Source organism: Lonchura striata, chromosome 5 (genome assembly GCF_050655825.1).
Source record: "Lonchura striata isolate lonStrDom1 chromosome 5, ASM5065582v1, whole genome shotgun sequence".
Taxonomy (NCBI): Eukaryota; Metazoa; Chordata; class Aves; order Passeriformes; family Estrildidae; genus Lonchura; species Lonchura striata.
The window spans coordinates 25,334,115-25,355,803 of NC_140707.1; the positions used below are offsets into that span (position 1 = coordinate 25,334,115).

Below are 21,689 nucleotides of genomic sequence, written 5' to 3' on the forward strand. Positions count from 1 at the left end.
ATCTTCACTGATCTATCTCCCCCACAGGGTGGGGTTTGATTTGGGGTTTCTTCTTATTTTTTTTTTTTCAATGCCAAATGACAAAACACATGAACTTTTAATGTTAAATGACAAAGCACATGGACTGAGAGTGTTTATAGGATGTTTTCCTAAAGGAGTAGGGTGGATCACGCTGTGCCCAGTCAAGCCCTGGAGTGACGGGGATCAAATTTTGCTGAGGTCTTAGTCACACCCTGAAGGAGGAGACCCTTCAATCTTCCTGAGCAATAGTAATTTCTAATGCTCAAAGGTGTCCCTGCAAGCCTGCAGAGCCAGAGCTGTAGGAGAAATAGGCAAAGGAAGAAGTGATAAGTTTTCTCCAGATCAGCCTGGCCAGTTTCCTGCAGTGGTTTAGGAAGAAGTAGGGAGCAACTTTTGCCACCAGGACAGAATGTGAGCTTTGCTGCTGACCCTCCCTGGCCATGCAATCCCCAGGGACTGAACATGCACAGACCTGAGGCTCTGCACGGCTGCAGTGCCAGCTCCCACCTGCTATAAATACAGGCAGCCTCAGCAGAGCTGCTGTGATTTATGCCAGGCAGGGACTTGGTCCAGGGGCCAGGCTAAAACACTGGCACAAGGAAGCCTCTCTGACTTTTATTTTCAAATTTCAGCAGCTCTGCGTTCATGTTAGGGTTGCTTCTTTATCTTTCCCCCCTCTTTCTTCTCCTGCTGCTCTTGTACATTTTTGTTTGACCATTACAATTCCATCAAATGGGATCAAAGCAGAGGTTTGAAGTTGGGTTTGGTTGGGTTTGGTTTGGTGGGTTTTCTTGATGTTTGTTTGTTCAGGATTTGTTGTTGGGGTTTTGGGTTTGGTTTTGGTTTTGATTTTTGTTGTTGTTGTTGTTGTTTTTGGTGGTTTTGTTTTGTTTTGTTTTGTTTTGTTTTGTTTTGTTTTGGTCCCTGACTTTCTTTGCCTTTTGAGTGTCTACCACAGTGGAAAACAAGAAGTTTTGGCTTGACCACCGAGATGTAAACTGACAGCAGTCTGTCTTTAGGATGTCTTTCTCTTAATCAAAATAGTAATCAATGCCTTGCAGCACAAGACTATGAGAAGCCTGCAGGAGTTTTCTTTAAAACAGATCTCACTGAGCAGTCTGCAATCTTGTACATGTGCCTCCCCAGTTCCTGGGCTGCTTGGTTGCAAGCTGGGGGTCACCCATGGCATCAGCTCTGTCACCTTTTACCATGAGGGCAGTACAAAATCTCACATTAAAAATACAGAGTAAGAATCGCTTTTCACAAAGGGAAACTGCTGAAATTTGCAAACACAAAAGGGAGGAAGCAACTTTGACTCATGTTATGCTTAAAAGGATGCTTCTCAGCCAAAGACTACAATTCCCAGGTGTCACCATGAAATCTTGACAATTTGCCCAAACCCCATTTTCATTCAGGAAGTTTGTGATTAATAGAATTAAGCCTAATCATGCAAAGGATAGGAAAGCATGTGAGAATACCCACCTTTTATGGCATGGCATTTGCTGGCACTCTCAGCTCCATTGTAGCAGACAAGATTAAAGGATCAGGATGTAAGCCAGATACTGAACTGCTGCTGCTGAAGTTGTATTTTGCCAGTATATTGATTACAGAGGATTTTTTAAGCCTTCAGAAGAATATCCTGTATCCTTATTTCTATGTTAGCTTGTAACTGTATATGTTTAATGAAGTGGAGAGCTTATTTCATAAGGTAAGTGTGAGGTGTCTGTTTGCCAAATCAGTTTGGTCCATTCATTTGGCTGTCTGTGTAGTTTTGGGGTTTTTCTTATTTTTTTTTCCTACAAAGTTTCTTGTGAAAGAGAAGCAGATTTTTGACAATGTTGACACAAGGAGGGAGTCCCATGCTGAGGTCTGCTTTTATACTGAGATGAGCAAACTTCATTTGCCTTTGGAGGATGCTGGCCATACCTGCCAGCCAGCCAATTTCTTTTCTGGAAGATGTTCCAGAACAAAGCCCTAAGGTCTGTTCTCCAAATCCCTGCTTAATCACAGAATAGGCTGAGTTGGAAAGGACCCATCAGGATTGATTCCAAGCCCTGGCCCTGCACAGGACATCCCAAGAATTGCACCATGTGCCTGAGGGAATTGTCCAAACACTTTTTAATTCTCCTTATGTCAGAATATCAGAATATATTGTAATGGCTTCACTTAAACAACAGACAATTGCAACATTTTTTAAAAATTGGCAATATGAATGTAAGGAATTGAATATTTATTTCCTGACCTTTTTTTTTTTTTTTTTTTTTTTTTTTTTTTTTTTTTTTTTTTGTTAAGGTTACACTTGGTAGGATGCTTTTCTACAAGTGTCTGAGTTTGGGCTGGTTCTTTCACAGCACCAAGCTGGCAGGAAATGCTCCTGGTGGATTGAAGTAGCAGGAAGGTGGGTTGGAGCAGGATCCAGGAAATCCAGGCAAACTGCTCCATCAAGTGTTGAGAGGTAAAACTGGCACTGCAGGACTCTAAAAACACCACAGGTCAGTCTTGGGCCTGAAGCAAAGTGACTGCACGTGTCCAGTACACATCAAACGTGCAGAATCTCTACTGATCTTCATAGGGCCTGGCTCCACTCTCAGCTGCACAGCATATTATGGGATGGTCTTCATTTTAATTTGATGTTTACTCCCTTAAAAATATCCACTGCAGTAGCCAGTAAATCTGATCTTTTTTATTTCTTCCCCAACAGTTCAAATAAAAGCAGATGTTTTACATATATGCACATCAAATGTATGGTTCAAAAATAAAGCTTTACTTGCTTTCCTATGAAATGGAACAATAATTGTTGGGAGATTTGTAGGGAGAGAAAACTAAGCAGTTGTTTTATCTTGAATTTTAAGACTATATTTAATTATTCTGTTATATGTTGACAGATATGAAGGCTGGTCTGCTTGTACAAATCTCACTGAAATAATATTTACACTTAGATATTCAGGCTTTCTTGCTTTCACAGTGGAAATTTGAACCCTTCTGACCTGAACCTTTATTTTACTTATTCATTTAGGATATCTGCATTGCTCACTGCTTAGAGAAAGTTTGCCATTTGCATGGTTGCATGGTAAGTCTACCATCTACAAGTAGACCTTGATTTTTATACAATTTTTTTTTGCCAAAATGAGTCTACTCTCACACAGCCACTTGAATCAATTGAGGTAAATTTTACTTTAAGGTTTTGGCTTCTAGGGCTTTCTGTGGAGAAACTACACTGAAATGTTATTGCAACTTCATAAGAGAATAAAAATTTTATTAAAATCTTTGTTGAAAAATCCAGCTAGTAAATGAATGGGATTAATGTAGTATAACCTGATTTTTTTAAGCAAATGCAGTGCTAAGAAGAATTGATTTTTTTGTAAAAAGAGGTAAGAACTTTCAAATGTTTTTAAAAATGTCATTGCTGTTTAGATTTAAAAGCTTTCTGATAGAGACGTTTTTTGCTGTTTGGTTTTTTTTTTTTTTTTTGGTTTTGTTTGTTTGTTTGTTTGTTTGTTTGAGTGACAGAAAATTCTCTCTTCTACTATTTTTGCTGAAAGCCATTGAGCTTTAGGCTGTTTCTGCCTTTTCCCCAGGGGCTGTCCCAGGATTTATTTTATCTCGTCCTGACTGGTACCTTCAGGAGCACCAGAACTTTGTGGAGTCATGGAGTCATTTAGATTGGAAAAGACCTTAAAGATCATAGAATCCAGCCATAACTCTTCTGATGTATTGCCTCCATCCCCAAATACTGAGACTGGGGGACTGTACAAAACCTAAAAATTTCCTTAAAAGCCTCATAAACAAGTGTCTGATATTCACAAGCAGGTACAACTCAGGGTGTGCTCCCTCTTCACTCCTGCACTCTGTTAGCAAATATGTATCAATAATATATTCTATAAATAATAGACATTTTATTAAAATATTGTCAAATCCCACCTTTTTTGTAAATGCAAGTTATAACCATGGTATGAGAGCAATCCAATATGAGTAGCACTGTGAGTTTCTGTACCTCTTTAAAAAAATGTACATGTTCACCAGCACCTAAAGCCTTCCCTGAATTTTGAGTTGGGGAGAAAATTATTAGTGTATAGAGAAATAAATAGCAACCAACCCTAACTTGTTTCAGAAAAGGCTTGGAGAGGGAGTTACCAGCTTAGTACCTTTTGCCTTCAGTGGGGTGCAAAAATTTGGATGGCTTCAGGTGCCTCCCTGAATTGTTTGGGTTTGTGTTGAATTTGTCAGCATTGATGAAAACCAGCCTGATGGAGAGACTGGTAATTGCTGGGGGACCCTGGCAGCAGAGAGCAAAGAAAAGGATGGTGAGTCAATGCAGAGTGATACTGTTTTTAATCTAAAATCCCAAAAACCCCCTCCACTACTATGCAGAGTAACAGGTGTAACCACAAGCTTTCCTAGGTCTCTCCCCCAGCCCAAGCTAATTTAGTCTTCTAAGCCTATGGAATGAGTACAACATGATGGAGCCAAAATTTATGAAAAAATATCCATGTTAATATAGGCTGTAAAATAAAACGAAAGCTGAAGTAAAACAGCTTTTATTCACATGAAAAAATAAACCTGTTAGCTCTGATAATCAATTAAAATATTATAGAATCAAGCAATCACAGATGTAGAAGCTTATCCTCCTTTAAGTCATTATAAATCACATCCTTTCCTAAATCTCTCTATTCCCTTTCATTGCTTACATTATAATCCCTGTCCGGGTATCATTTCCATTGCTGAACACACTGTTTGCCAGTCCGTTTATTAAGGTTTGTCTTGATAGTGCCAAAACAAATGCTCCTTTTCAAAGATAAAAGGAAGGCTAATATTAAAACAATAATTTCACCTCTTTGCTGGCAGAGCCTACTTATTGAAGAAATTGGCACATGGAATCTCTGAGGTGACAGGGAATTAGTGTGTCAATAGGAGCCTGCTTTGAAGTTGACCCACACTGTTCTTGGTGGTGTTGGGTATACCCTGTCTCTTGCAATAGGATGTGGGGAAAGAGAACTGTTTGGGGCAGGAAGCAGCTAACAATGAAAGTGTTCTGGTTTTCGTGAAGAGACTTTACTGAAAAAAAGGATGCAACATGTAGGAGACACAAAAAATAAAGGCAGAAAAATCACAGCCTTGAGACTAGTGACAGGACGAGAGGTAATGACTTCAACCGAAGGAAAGCAGGTTTAGATTAGATATCGGAAATTCCTTACTGTGATGGTGGTGAGACATTGGAAGAGGCTGCCCAGAGAAGCTGTGGGTGCTCCATCCCTGGATGTGCTCAAGGTCAGGCTGGATGGGGCTCTAAGCAGCCTGCTCCAGTGGAAAGTATCTCTTCCCAAAACAGTTCTTTGGAGCTACATCATCTGTAAGGTTCCTTCCATGACTGAGAAGAACAACAAAGAGGCATTAGAGGGCATGGGGCAGTTAAAGGAAATGTGTAACCCTTGGGTTTGTTCAGGAGGGCTTTGGTGACATCAGACTTACAGCAGTGATGTCAGCAAAGTGCCCTGAGTAGTGAGAGGGCAGTAGGGCTGAGAGCATTACTTGCCATAGTGAGGAGTGCTCCAAAATATTCCAATGGAAGCAAACACTTGTATTACACCCAAAACTGCTGCCACTTCAGTTGAAACCTGGGGGAAACATGAGCCTAACAGCTTAACAACCCTCCTGATTTATATGCAAAAACTACTGCGAACAAGAAGCAGAGCTCCTAAAAACATGACTTAAACCCAAGCCTGAGAACAGATGAGGTGTAAATGAAATGTGTTCTGTTTTCCTATGGTTTAGCTGGTGGCAGACAAAGCCAGAGCCAAGGAAAGCTGACAAGCCACACTAGGGCTCAGGGGTCTGAGCACTGGGAGACAGAAGCTGCTGCTAAGTGGGAAGGCTTTTGAACCCAGAGCACTCTAAATACCATTTCAGCTTGAAATGCTCAAATTTCATGAGAGCTTGATGAAACAAAACCTAACTAACACTTCATCCAAATATGTACTTTTTGTATACAAAATACATATGCAAGGGAACTTGAGGAAATGGCATGATGTGGGCAGGGGACGTTCAGGCTGGATATCAGGAAAAGGTTCTTCATTCTGAGGGTGGCTGGGGACTGGAACAGTTCCCCAGGGCAGGGGTCACACACCAAGCCTGGCAGAGTTCCAGAAGCATTTGGACAATGCTCTGGGACACATGGTGGGATTCTCAGGGTGCCCTGACCAAGAGTTGGACTCAATGATTCTGGTGGGTCCCTTCCAACTGAGCAGATTCTATGTTTCTATAAATCTGATTGCAGCAAGAACAAGATGAGCAATGTTCCCTTTTTGCATGGATAAGCCTATTTAAAATAAAAACCACAAATAGCTCCAGTTTATGGCACACAGCTGATAGATCACTATGGTTGGACATGGATGGGCATCAGAAAAAGTGTCAGTTTCATCTCTAGTTGACAAAACCATTAGGAATAACAGCACTTGAGATAAAGAAATAGGTCAAGATGAGGTAGCATGGGGGAACTATTTAAAGGGAACAGTCAAGTGTCTTCCTATGGAATTGCATTTTGCTTCACATTAAATGGGAAACTGTATGCTCTTTGATGTTCCAAACTGCCTTTAAAGATGAAGCCAGATAAATGATAGATGGTTCAAGGGTTTGCCGCTGGAATGGTAAAGGTGGCCTCAGTGGTGTTTGTCAATAGATACAAACTGGTATTACATTTCCATTACAGGCTGGTAATCTGGACATGGAGAAAGGACTGTCCATAGCTCCAAAGAGATTTACAGTAGATCAGAGAAAGGAAGTGTTAAAAGTGGAGTGAAAAGGTTGAGCATAGTGTTTGTATTAATGTAACTGCACTGATTTTGGTGCCATTCTTTCAGATTTTTCTCTTAAGTATGTCTGTTGGGGTTTATCACTGGGGAATTACCAATATTTAATTTAGAAATATATTTTTGTTCTTGTGACAGAAAATGAAATATAATTTATCATCAGATTTGTAAACCTGGGTTTGCAGTATGGAACTTGGAGAAGAATGCATGTTCCTAACAGTCAAGAGGAATTGCTTAATGGGTTGTCTGGCATTGGTATGAGCTCTCCAGGTAGGTGGTGGAATCACCATCCCTGGAGGTGTTCACTGCCACTGGATGTGGCATTTAGTGCCATGGTCTAGTTGACAAGGTGGTGATGAGTCAAAGGCTGGACTTGATCTCAGGGGTCTTTTCCAACCCAAGTGGTTCTGTGATTCTGTGATCCTTGGCACACTCACAGGTTTTCTTCTGCTTTGTAAAAATCCCTCCGAACTGATGGGACATTCTAAACTAAGTGTAGGGGTAAAGGGATGAGATTTCAAGCCTTTTTGAGTTGCCATCACATTGGTTACATTTTAAAAAGTCTAATTTTTAAAGAAATGTGACTGGAGAAAGAATTTTTTTCAGATTGCTCATCAGATAATTGGTGTGGAGCTACATTTTGTGACTGCAAATGATTAGTAAGGCAAGACCACAGTTTCCCTGAGATACTGGATGGGTGTTTCTGGCAGTCCTCTCAATGAAACCCTGTTTTTATTAAATTCCTTGTCTCTAAATGTAACAAATTCTTATGTCAAGGTTGATGTGACTCCAGCATTTCCTAACTACAGCCCTGCCCCAAGATAGTAAGTGAGCTATAAATTCTCAGCTTTTTCAGGACTAGGTTGAATTGGCTGAGAAGTTTCATTTGAAAAAACATTTTAGTCATAGTTTTTCCTGCCTACATGAAGACTCAAGCATCTTGATGCCCCATTCATTTAATGGAGCCATTGGCCATTCAGTAATACTGAAAGCTGCTCCCAAGCTACTTCAAGTGAGTAATTTCAAACTAACAGTGCAATAAATCTTTCCTAGAACATACACAGACCACTGTAAAGAGGTATGTGAATTCCCAGTTCTTTTCTTGAAAATATTAACAATGAGATTGTTTAGTTACATTTCTGGAGGAAATAGAAATTAAATTTTTAACATTCTCTTGACCTGGAAAGTGTTAAGTTTTCTGCTTTTAAATGCATCTCTCTGCTGTAGAAGGAAGGCTATCTGAGTTGATAACTCAGTTTGAGATGTTCATGGCAAGGGAAGAGTTGGTCTAGTGATGAGCACCACGTGTTCAGCACTGAAAATGCTGCTCTGACCTTTTCCTGGCATGCCCGCTCTGAACAGAAAGATATTTTGACATTTTTAATGTGATATGAAATGATATGGATATCCTCTTGTGAAATACAATGAACTTACGTGTTTTATGTCACTCTGCTTTGAGACAGCTGGAGCTGAAAATGGGCTGTAACTATAAACACCATTAGTCCTTTTTTTTTTTTCATCTGTGTGGAGCACAGCCACCCCTATTCCTGTGCTTTTGGACCCATAAGGATGACAATTTACCTGCCCCACCTGCACTCTATAGGAGCATTGAATGGTTTGGTCAGGTAAACTGAGGCACCGGTGGCTGGGCTTTTGTTGTGTTATGGTTTCTTGGATGTGCAAAAAAAAAAGAGTATTAATTACTGCTTATGCCCTAAGATTTTTATGAAAAGGTTATAAGAGATCCTCCAGGTTGTGGGAAGGATGACCAAGGTGGTGAGGGGTCCAAGGTGGACATGTGCAGTGTGGTGGAGCAGTTTCCTGGGCTTCCATCACAGCAGCAGTGAAGGCTGCTGCCCTAACCTGGCCACCATCTGCAGAGCCAGCACTGGGGAACACCAATGTGGCCAGCAGGAGGGAGCTGCAGCCCTTCCAGCAGGTTTTGGAGAGCTGCTGGGAGAAGCCCTGGCTGGTGGAGAGTGTTCAACACAAGTGCACTGTACCCAGATGAAGCCCCCAGCACAGCAGCTACTTTAAGCACTCCCCAAACTCCCCCAAAAGAAGGGATCACCCAAAAGCAGCTTCTAAAAGCCTTTTGCAGTCATTAGTACTGTCCCATGCTGCAATGAGCATGTCCACATCTCTGCAGTGTGCTCACATTTCAAAGGCAGTGCTCCTAACCAGCTGCATCTCAAGAAATCGAGCAATTTTTTACAATTTTTTGTTCTTTCTTTCCTTTTTTTTTTTTTTTTTTTTTTTGAAGATACCATGCCAAGTCTTTTGAAATGAAAGCTGGGGCAGGCCTAGTGGAGATTAATGTAGGAAAAATGCTGCTGGCTTGATAAGCCACAGATGTCTGTGAGATTTGTGGAGGTTGCTGACAGCTTGTGATGGTTTGCAGCTTGTGAGGTCCCCCTGCTCCAGGACCACGGATGTGCTGAATCCATGGCTGGAGGTGCAGGGCAGGGCTTGGCCCAGCATGGTGCTTGGGTGAAGGGTTTGAGAAGACCTGGAAGAAAAAAAACTGGTCTGGACCCACTCTGTCATTGCAGAGTTTTCTTAAGTGCTGCACCTATTTATAAAAAAAAAAAAAAATTTTAAATAATCTCAGTATTGGCAACTGTTTTTATAATAGTGTAATGGGGAGACATGGTGAAAATCTGTGAAAGCATAATATGGTGATGGAAACTCAGGCTATTGCACCAACCTTGGAAAATTGGAAAGGTGACTTATGTTGGTGGAATAATTGCTAGCGGGTGGACAGGAGTTTGGCTTCTGTTAACACTGCATACTTAATAAAAACTATGCAACTTTTTTCAGGTAAGACTTTCATTGAGTCCTGTTAGCTGGTACCAGTAACACCAATGAATTGACAGAAATTTTTTTTCTTGCTCTTTTTAAACCCAAGATTGTCCTGTCATCAAACACTGCCACAGGAGCAGTGCAGAGTGTGACAGAAGGTCCCTCTGTTAGAATGTGGGCTGGTCTGGCTTTGTTTTTCAACAGTTACAGATGATCGCATATACAAAAATTCAATAAAATTCATAATTTCTTGACATTGAGCACACATGTAGACTGCATCATTAGTGAGATGCTGCCAGTTAGACTATTTGTGGAACAAAACTCTGTTGTTTTCATGACATCAAGGCTAAATACTTCACTGACTTGTGGGCACACATGAAGTTATCCCTCACATGCTGCCAGTGACTCCTCATGCAGAAATCCCCTGGGAGTCTCATCCTCTGCTCAAATTAAGGTTCTTCTGAAGCTGCATTCTTGCATGCCCTGATATTGTATGCTCAGGTTTATTTTATGCAGATAATTAAATTAAATCTGTTGTGAGTTTTAATTTTGAAGTGACTTTTTTTATCACCTTGATATACCTTAATGGGTCCTGATGATTATATGCTACTTGTTGGTACCAGTACTTTCCACATCTGGATAACAGGAATTGGTACAATCTTTGTCCTAAAAGTTTTGGGAAAATGCAGAAAATTGCTTTGCCAAAATGTTATGAAAATAATTTGAACCAAAATAGCCTTTGGGGATTTCTGGGATATTTTTTTTCAGGTTTTTTTTCCTGGTGTTTTTGGTTTTTGTTTTGTTGTTTGTTTTGGTTTAATTTGGTTTTTTCCTCAGAAAAACAAGAAGGTTTTCTGTAAAATTTTGATAAGGCAAGGAAGTAAATCCCTAAATAGCAATTTAAATTCAGCATTACCTATAACAAGAATTTATGCATGCACTTGTAAACAAATTAGCAAAGAACCAGGCCTCTCTTGTCATCTTTGTAATAGTGTATTTTTATTCCTGCTGACATCCTGTGTTGCTCACCCAGGCTGGTACCTTTTGCCTTGTGTCTAGTCAACACCTCTTGGTAGAATTCAGAGACAGCTGATATTTAGCATATATATTTTTATTGGAAAAACTTGTACACTGGTAGCTCACATAAGCTGATTGAGGCAGCTAAGAAATAATTTCCATTAATGATAGGAAAACTTTTATTCCATGTACCCTCAAAAGTAGCAATAGTTTTAGGGGAATTTGGAAGGAAAATCACAGAAGAGTTTGGGTTGGAAGGGACATTAGAAATTATCTCATTCCAACCCTCATGGTCAGGAATACCTTGCACAGGGCTGCTCAAAGCCCTGTCCAGGCTGGCCTTGAACACTCCCAGGAATGGGGCATCCACAGCTTCTCTGGGCAACATCTTCCAGTATCTCACCACCCTCACAGTAAAGAGCTTCTTCCTAAAATCCAACATAAATCTGTCCTCTTCCAGTTTAAAACCATCCCCCCTTGTCTTGTCACAATTTCCCCGTGTAAAAGCTGCTCTCCTTTCTTTCACAGGCTCCCTTTAGGCAATGGGAGGTCTCCCTGGAGCTTCTTCTCCAGGCAGAACATCTCTCAGCCCAGTGTCATAACCAGCAGTGCTCCAACCCTCTGATGGTCTTGCTGGCTCTCCTCTGGACCTGTCTAACAGGTCCACCTCTCTCTCCAGGTGGGCAGAATTCAAGGGATGCTGCACGAGGGTAGAATCCCTTGAGAGACTGGGAGGCCAGTGCAGACTGAGGCATTCACTGAGTGCCTCAGCCTTCTCCATATCTGTAGTCACCAGTTCTCTTTTCTCATACCCATCCTGTTCACTCTCCTTGGCCTTTCCTTTCTGACCTATGTGCTTACAGAATCCCTTCTTGTCATTCTTCACATCCTTTGGCAAGTCCTATTCCATCTCTGCCTTAGCTTTTCTGATCTTGTACCTACACATCCAAACTATGGCTTCAGTTACCCAAAATATTTGAGTATTTGAGGAAGAAAATAGAAAATTCTTTCATTTCAATTCCTCTGTAAAATAAAAAGTTTCAAGCATTTTCTTTGGAGGAGGTGAACAGGATGGAGACTGGCTATGTTATATAGCATATTACATATCAAATGATCTAGAGCCTCTAGATCTTCACCATATCCTGTGCTCACAGTTTGGGGTGGGAGAGATGGGGGGATTAAAAGTGCTATACACATGATCATCTGATATTTTTGCTTATGAGCACAAAAAAGCCTGGTATAGCCATAATAAATACCTTCTGACACTTAGTGCTACCATGATATCAACAAAGGGAACTCTGATATCTGCATTTGCAAAGGGTGAACAGAGACAGTGATCAAGTGAGTTCCAGGGAATTATCTTATTGTCAGCTCTTCTGTTTGTGGCTTGTGGACATCTCCTGCTCTTGTTCACTTTGTGGCACTTGTGGGGCTCTTGGTAAACCTCACACACCAAGTTATCATTTAAACTCCTGTATCCTTGTGTAGCATTTGGAACCATATTCAAAACATTATTTTTCTTTACCCAGGGGGCTAAACAATTACTTTATCAGTTGTAGGTTGGTGTGTGCCTCTGCAGGGAAATCCATCACTGTAATAATGTAAATTCAGCTCTAGGAATTCTGCAATGCACAGCAGGGTGAAAACAACCCCACCCCCACCCCCACCCCCCCCCCCCCCCCCGATTTGGGATGGGAATGTTGTGAATGTGCCTCCCTATCTTCAGGCAAGGCTTCTTTAAGGTAGCTCCTCTGTTGTGCCAAGCCAGATTATTCAAGGCTTTATTGTGTGAATCTGTAGTATAAGATATAAGCACGCTTTAATGAGGATCTAAAAGCCAAGATTTCCCACAGACTGCTGTGCTATAGCTGAACTATGACTTCTAAGTAGTTCTTAGTGCCTTGAATCTTATTTTTATGTTCTTAATGGTTATTCTATTTAAATCCATTCTTTTTTCAGGTGGGATGGATCTGTAATCTGAAAATGTCTCAACAGAGCAGCTATCTTTCTTGTGAATAAAAATTCCTTTGTGGAAATAAGCATATGAAATTCACCATGCAGAGGTGGCAATGCTACATAAAACCCCTGCAGGACTGGGTGGGGGAATGTATATATTTGGGGTTTGTTTTGGTATTTTTTAAGAATAAGGGAAAAGTGTAATTTATGCCTGGATAATTAGTGGTATTTTACCACTGAAATGGACACCACTGGCGCCTTTCACACCTGCACAGGGTATGAAATTCCAAACAATTAAAACAATTAATGTTTCCTCCTGAAAATAGTCTATTGTGGTTCAGCAAAAACTGTGTTGTAGTACATTTAACAAATGTTATAAAACAGAATGTGTGATAAATGGAAAATGTGCTGTCAAAGACCTTTACACATGTTTTCATTCCCGAAAGTTGATATGGATAACTTTGTGAGCTAGTGTCACTTGCCAAGATTAATTTATTGCAGTTATTCCATGTGAAATGCTTTTGTTTTTCAAGAATTGTGACAGGGCAGTGTTTGGGTTTTTTGTTCTTCTAGAAACAAAAGAGTGGTGCCATTTGGTCTTTTGGTCAAGAATTGAAAACAAGTAGTAGGGGCTAAAAGTCATCTTAAATGTGAACAACTTGTCTGTATTTCTACTTATCTTCTATCTGAAAGGAGCTCTAAAGGGGGGGATGCCACACAAGTTTTTATATTAAATATTAGTTCATTGTGTCCTGACTTTGCTTGTAGGTGTTCACTCTATTTCTTCAAAGGGCAGGAAGACTGCAGTGTATCAATCACTTCTTTTTTACACTTTGTGCATTCTTTGATTGTCATCAGACTTTAAGTCATCACATGGAAAAAAAATTTATACGTGCCCTGAGAAGGCAAATACTTAAAAAGAGGACTTTTAGCTGACAGATCCAAAATGTCATTCCTAAGTGTTTGTGGAATAATATAATAATATTAAAATTATTTCATTAGAGGAGAAATATAACAGAATTTGTTTAACAGAAAGAGGGGGTTAAAATTCATTTGACTTCCATTAGTTAGTGTTTTCATGGTCATCTTTGTAGAGAAATGGTGAAAAAGAATTTAAGAAAATGAAAGCTGAAATCTTCTACATCCCTGGTGCAAAGCAGGAAGAGCCACCAGCACTCCATGGGTTGCTTGGTGCCATCCCTTTCCCAGTTCCCTATTTTTGGAAGGTTCTGTAGAAGGTCAGTGGGAAACATAACTCCTGGCTCCTAAGGCAAAAGCAACCTGGATTATCATCCATGTGAAACCAAAGACAGGGTGCTAGCAGAGAGCAAATAGTTACTCCTGTTAGTATTTCCTAGCTGAATGCAAGCAGCTTAAATTTCAGTTGTTCTAAATTAGCTGCTGAATTAAAAAAAAAAAATATTTAGCTCTATTTTGTTTCCCCTTAGTCAATCGTTCATTATTTCCATCTAGTGCTCGAAACCTAATCATGGTTACTGAGAAAATATTTCAGGAAACTATCTCCACTGAACATTTTAATGTAAATTTAAGAGAGAAACTTTTTGCCAGTTTGATAAGAATAAATCACACATCATACATTCATAATCATACACTTAATTCATTTTTAATGCTGCATTTTTATTAGGAAGCCATAAATACTGATACTGATATTTCATGTTTTATTAGTAATAGCAGTTGAAGGAAGAATTTTCTGGAAGCTCCAGCTCTCCAACAAGCATGTTTGCATGAGCACAACACCACCAGCGAAGGGTTTTGGTTGTCATGGCCAAGACTATGGTTGCCAGCATGTCCCTGGTTTGGAACTGTGGCTTTGCCCCTTTTGTGCCAACCTGTGGCTGTGACTTTCTTGAGGAAATCTCAGTACACACTTTCTCCAAGAAAAGCTGGGTTTGTCTTGTCTCTTAAAAAAATCTTTTAAATACTAAATAAAATAATAATATCTTAAAGTATACTTAGAAGGTGCATTTGAAATTCCAGTCCCTCAGAAGGGGAGAAAGCACCAATTTCACCACTCTATGAATGCCATAAGCTGATTTATGGCTTCTTTTGACAGTTGGTCATGTGGCAGGGGCAAAGGAGCAGCTGGTAATGCAACCAGTAAAAGCTAAAGAGGAGGAAATGCTATGTTACAGAAGCAGAGGGATATTATTAGCTCCTGCACTCTGCTAGAGATGATGCTTGGGATGAGAGGAGCACTTTAGGAGGCCAGACAAATTTCCCTGAGGCTTTCAGGACCAGACTGCTGTAGAGAAATGAGGGGCCACAGATGCAGAGAGGTGCTGGACAATCACATAACTGAGTCCAACACTGACACTGTATTCTTGCTAGTTACTGTAACTGAGTGTGCTGGGTAAGAGACAAAAAAGTCATGAGCTGATGCATCTTGGGAATTAAAACTAAAATTTTTCTGAGAGTTGCTTTATCAAATTGGGAAGGACCAAGGCGACCCCTCACTTTGCAGATGGCAAAGGGCAGACACTGACAATAGCACCTGGATTGCCACATCAGTAACCCATGGAAAATCATGGTTCCTGTCCTTTAGAGCTCTCTGGATGGGAAATGTGGGCCAACCTCTCTCTTAACCTTACCAAGCTCACCCTTACAGCCTCGAATCTTGCTCAGACAAGCAAGATGCTCATACCAAGCTGTCTCTCATGGAGAGATTCTCCATGAGAAATGGAGAATGAGAACAGATGAGAAACTGTTCCAGACATTGATTGCTCTGACTGTGCAACCTTCTTCTCCTATTTTGCCACCCTTGTCCTAAGATAATCCATCAACTCCCTTGAGTGAGCTGGCAAAGCATGAGATGCCAGAATGTGTATAAATGTAAATGTTTAAAAGAAGTGAAAAGGCAAGAAAAATTGACATTAGTAATATTTAGCTTTTAAAAAACTCAAATAAAATGAAAATCCCACAACCTCCCATCCCAAAGTTCTTAAAACAGAAGGAATCTCTTAATGTAGGAAACTACAGAAGGAGCATTTAGAAGGGCAAAGAAGGAAGAATTCTAACACTGAAAAACATGCATGTGATAGCAAATAAAGCCAGTTCTGCATCAAGATTGGGTTTTTGTGACTCTTCCCTGCATGTATTCCAGATGAAAGTCCCCTTTCCTAAATAGTGAGTGGAAGCATACTGACTTAAGGATACTGTTGATACATGTGTAGTGTTTTTTTCTTTTTTTTTTCAGCTAGAAGTATCTGTGAACTGGAAAGCTTATAATAAATAATGAATGTAGCTTCTTCTGCCTTTCATCTCTGTGTCTCCCAATCTGGCTATATTAAATTTCTTGAGCTTTGCTTCCATCTTAGTTCTGATAATGTCATATCCCTGTTGCCATTATTTATATTGCCTTGATCCATCTTGTAAAATGAGGCCAAGTTCTTATTTAAAGCTGTATCTGGATCATCCTTGATCTATGTGCTAGCTCTATCATATAAAACTTCTTTTTTTTTTGCTTCCTTGCTCTTCTCCTCTTATTCATATACACAACAGTCTTGTTGCTCTTTGTTCTGAATTACAACTCTTCTATTTGTAAAATAGCACTTGTTCAAGTTGTATTTAAATTATATTAAAAAATAGAATTTTCTTAGTAGACAGTGGAGTATTTTTCATATACCCTAAACTCTCTCCTAAATCCATTTTGCATTTTTTAAATCAAGTGTGTATTTCTGTAATTTTAAAAAATGAGCCCTGTTTTATTTATTATTTAAAAAAAAAAAAAAAGAAAGAAAGAAAATAAAAAGAGGAAAAGCAACAGCTTCCAAACTGCAGATTGAAAATTAGCTTGTCCTTAGCAAGTGAGATGGTTTTGGCAGCAATCACACTAAACAGGGATTTTCCAATCTTGGCTGCTAACATGAGATTCCTTGTTTAGGATCACATTGCTTGTAGATTACAGAATTGGCCACAGAACAGACACACTACTCAAATGACAGATTTGTGCAACCTGTGCTGTGTTACAGGAAACGGGGCCATGTTTTGTAAACCAGAGCTAATATTTTCCATCTGTAACCAAGTACAAGACTGATGAAGGACATAAAGAATATTCTGAAATTGAGAGCGACTGGAAGCACAAATATCCAGTCTTTCAAAAAAGGCATTTTTGTTTATTTCTTTCTCTTATGACCTTACAGCCTAAAACTGCGACATGTGAATACCCATCCCAAGGTATAGGATGGGCTCCAAGTTACAGACCAGGATCTGAGCTGCAGGGAGGTGATTGGACCAGCTCATCAGTGCTCCTCATGGGCCCCTAATGCCCTTGGTCCCAGTATGATGTCTTGCAGCGTCCCTAAGTGGATTAGTGGCAGATGACCTTATGTCTTTGGATAGATGCTGGTTTGTGGGCCATTTAGGGCTCCTTGTTCCTTTTGAATAAAAAGTTAATGGTGCAAATTTGAGACGCTTTTATTATTTGTCCTCAGTAGAGGACAGCTTTCTTGGCAGATGCTGTTGCATTTTTAAAATTGATTTAAAAATAAGGGGAGGCTCTGTGTTGGGAACAGGGAGCTCTGCTCAACTCATCACATGTGGACCAAGAGTGTGTGAACAGGAATTCCCATTTTTGAGGCAGATTTTAGAAGATGGGGCCAGAGGTGTCAGATGGAGGTGCTCACCAGGCTGGGCCTTCCAGGGTGCTGAGGGGGTGGTCCCAGCAAACTGGGTTTGTGCAGAATGGACACCCACAAATCTTTCATGGTTGTGGAAGAGGATTTCTGAAAGGGCAGAGTTGGCTCAAAGTGCTTCTCTGAGGTTGTGGTGCCTGCAGCAGCCATTGGGCTGTGTTTTAACCACAGGGTGAAAAGTGCTGCCTGTGTAAAGCAAATACTCCTTTGCCCACTTGTATTCAATAGCAATGACTGTGCAAAGCCCGTGAGTGGCTAATTCTAGTGTGGGTTTGTTTGGGGTTTTTAGCATAAAGACCGTCAGTCCTGTAAACCACACACACTCCCACCCTCATTTCCATCTGCCCAAGGTAGTACACGACTCATCTAGCACTGTGGTGGAATTTCTTTGTATTTGTTGCACATAGAACGACAACTTATTTAACTTCTCAATCTTTATAAAACATAAAATATACTTTACTTGAGAGTTCAGTATCAAATAGAATGGCTTTCTTATGCTGAGTAACATACATTTTTAGGAGAAGACAGATTGTAGTGATATTACAGCCCCAACCTACAGTAGCTTATACAAGGGAAATATTGGTACCCTCTCAAATGGAAACAGTATTTAGGTCTGTTACTCCAAAGACTCTCTCATCATACCTCTGGTAGTAAATGTTAATTTAAATACTGATGAAAAGCTTTGGAGAGTGCAATTAGAAGGTTTTAAGATGATTGCTGTTCCAAAGTGGGAGTCTGTGCTGGTCTTATTGTAAATTAAGACTTTGAGTAATGCTCTGGGACATATTTTCATGTTTGTAACTGTAATTTGAGTGTTGGAATACTAATAATTCAAATTAGCTCTAAACAGAAAGATTGAGGTGTCTAATTTTAAGTGTGAACACTGGTATTGTTTTAATATAATACCTTCTTTTATGAAGGAATAATCATTGATGTTTATTATTGCTTTTGTTAAGTCTAGAGTTCAAGTTTTGCTTAAGTCTGATTTGAGAAGCAGAGAATCATTTTAACAGCTCACATTAATTACAGGGAGATGGGACAGCAGAGCTGAGCATCATTTCCCATATCTTCAGCCAAGAGGAATTGGAAGAGCAGCACTTTGGTGGCTGCTGTTTGGAATTGAAGCACTTGTTTCAGTTAGAAAACAGAGACACAGTGAAACACATCCTCCCAAAGCAAAAGCTACTGTAGGAATTGCTAAATGCTGCCTTATTCTTTAAAAAAAAAATAGGTCATGGGCAATTTACTCTCTCTAGTCATTGGATGAGGACCCAGAATGGTGTTTTTTTCTGGCTGCTGCAGATGAAGGCCAGTCCTAAGTCTGCTGCCTTATTCCAGTCTGGGTCAATGAGTTTCAGAGCAGGCACTTGCTGTCCCATGCACAGGCTGCTCCCCTTGGCTGCTGTTGATTTTAGGATTAGTACCAAACCTGGGAAATAGAGGTGTTTCAGAAAAATAGAGGTAGCTGAGCCAGTGTAACTGGTGCACCTTTAAATACCTGCAGCTACAAGATAAAGACCAGCTTGAGCAGACACATTTCTCTTCATCATTTACCAGAAAGACCAGAAAGTCTTTCAGTGGGTCTGATTGTGACTAGGTTCTGTTGATTGTGGCTTTAAGGCTGCCAACCAAAGGCTTCAAACATGCTTTTCTTGTGAAGATATACTCCTGCATGTGAGAGCTGACACCTGCAGGAACCTGCTCCTCTTTGGAGCAGGGTTAAATTTCTGTTTTCTTAAACAGTTCTGTAAGGTTTAAAGTAGTGGTTAGTGCTGAGATTTATCCCTCAGGTTTTAGCTTTTATATTTTTCAGATTCTGTATTGCTTTAGTGTGTAGCTCTGAGCTTCATAATAGGGGATGGAAAGCTCTCTTCAGAGAGTGGGTGGACAAAATAATTCCTTCTCTAGCTGGGGACCAAAGACAAATTATCCAAATTTTAGTCCCAAGAGCATAAAAAACATGGACTGAAGAGAGAAAGGATGGGACTTCATAACCTAAAGCTGTAACTGGACAATTAACTCCAATATGCAAATGGAGCAGAACTTATAAAAGTGAGAGACCCCATGACTGGTCATCCATTTTGTGACCATTTTGGGTTCACCTTGGGTGTAGCCCTGGCTGGGCTCTTGTGATGCCCAAAGTGTGTCAATAAAAGGTGTGTGTTGAGGCCTTCTAATAAATATCTGCTTTATTCTTTAGCTCCTTGACAGGTCAGCCTTCTCAAGGCATCAAGATGGAGGCTCCAGCTCAGGAAAGGCGAGGCTCTTGGTTTGGTTCTTGGATCCTTGCACTTCAGACAAAGTTGGGTGAGGAAAGGGAGAATGCTTTATCGCATCCAGTGGTAGTCAGGGATGAACAGAGCCAGTCTTGCAGCTCCCACTACCAGGAGCCCAGCTGGGCTCTGTAACTGGTTTGCTAGCCTTGATTCCAGAAAGAGTTACCAGTCTGGATCTAGTGACAGCTAGGATGAAGGTCAGCCCTGGGACTGCAGATTTCCTTCTGCTCTTTGCTGGGTTTGTGTTGCCTAGGGGCAGTGCTCATCCTGGGGCAGTGCTTGCAGGTAGGATTAATATCAGATTAAATAAAAGTATGGGATGGGACCAGAGTGAATAAAATACCTTATTTGTTCAGTTTGTCACAGTTTCGGTAAACAAACTGACTTTTCTGCCTGCATCCAACTCACTCAGAAGCTCCTTTTGTGGGTGATGAGTGAATCTCTGTGCATAGTTCTGACCCTTTACATTGTTATTTATAGAAAGGAGTTTGACAGAAGCTGTGGAATTATTTGCTGTATGTCTTAGAAAACAAGCCAGATGAGGAACAAAAATAATTTGGATTCAAATTCTTTTAAGTCCAAGCTGTGCATTAGCTCTGCTGCTATTCATGGGATCCTCTAAAAACCTGCATTATGGCCTTTTGAATTTGTTCAGTTCTTCTTTTATCTTGAAAGAAATTTGGAACTTCAGCCTAATTAAACCTTGAGAAAACAAGAATTTTGTATAGCTTAAAATTTGCTAAGCAGATATGGAAGAAGCTGGTGCATAAACTGTTAATTGTTGCCACGTGAGGACACAAACAGGAGGAATATATGGAACGAAGTGAGACTGTGGTGTTATTGTTTGGGGAAAGCTGTTTTGCAAAACATATCTCTGGATTAGGGAATAACCTGGGATGCCCTAGAGACATACCTGGGCACCAAGTCAGAGTCATGCACAAACACATGGCAAAGGACTGACTTGCACTTGGCCCTGGCCATTTGCTTTTCCATTTGCACAGCAAGATGGGTTGGCCAACCAGGCAGGCAAAGCACGAGGCTGCCACCTCCCTGTGGCACAGCCACGAGCTCCTGAGGCATGGACAGTCTTGGAGAAGGCAGCAAGAACAGCCAAAGCCAGATGGGATTGCCAGCTGCTGGGAAAACATTAGGGAAGGATGGGGGGAAAGCTGCAGTATTTGTAAATATTATTATCTGCATCGAGTTCAACGTGCCTTGGTGTTGTGAAAAGCTTTGGCAGTGCTTTGCAGGGAATTACGTCTGCAGTGAAATGTGAGCAGATGAAAATGGAAGCAATCATGCTAAACACTCCTGAGGCTTCACCCTTCCAAATGTTTATGTTTATGTTTTTGTGGCTCCTGTTTTGATCACCTGTTTGCAGCTGAGTGTTTTCCCCTTCCTCCTTGGATTTTAAGGGAGAAGCAGACTAATAAAGGGCAGGATTTCTCTTCCTCCTCTGTTCTCACACCCTGTTTGGAAGATGAGTGGAATGCTCTGCAGGCAGATCTGAAGCAGGTCCCTAAGCTTCTGGGTGACATAATGAGGGTCTTTAGGTTTTGTGTGCCCACTCCCTGGGGCCTCTCAGACTACAAACAAGAGTTTTGGTGTTGTTAAAACATGAGGAAAAGAAAAATAATTTCCTGTCTTGAAAAAGACCAAACATGCCCAGCCCTGCACATTATGGTGGCCTATGCTTAGGTCCTTGGTGAGCCTGGGCTTTCCCAGTCCATCCCTCACCCTCCAACACATTTTCTGTGCAGTGAGACAGCCTGGGGCTCTGTGTTAAAACAGAAGATTTTAATGGGATGCCATTCCCCTCCCTGGTACACATCATCCACACTTTCCTCACCACGGGAGACGCTCCTGGAGGCTGATATTTCATATCACCACCTTGCCATGCCCATCTATGACAAGGAGAACATTTGAGTCACTGGCCTCATTGGGTTGCAGACCTTTATGAACACCGCAACGAATAGCCCCAGTAAGTGGAAGATTAATTCCTATAGCACCTGGCAGCAAGCTGTGGATTAGGCTGCCGTCCCTCGTGTGGGTTTAATGTTGGAGGAATGGGGCACTCGAGCACCCAGACAATCAGCCTTTTGTTTCAGCAATGAGCATCTCGGTCTCGTTAGCCAGCGCTCTTAAATTTTCATTTTATT

General features: G+C 40.7%; 1 protein-coding gene across 2 annotated transcripts in view; it reads left to right on the top strand.

Moving 5' to 3' along the window:
• The window catches only part of OTOG (otogelin), a 147,324-nt gene that overhangs the window by 120,215 nt on the left and 5,420 nt on the right, over positions 1-21,689 (top strand). The gene's annotated exons all lie outside the window — the stretch shown is intronic.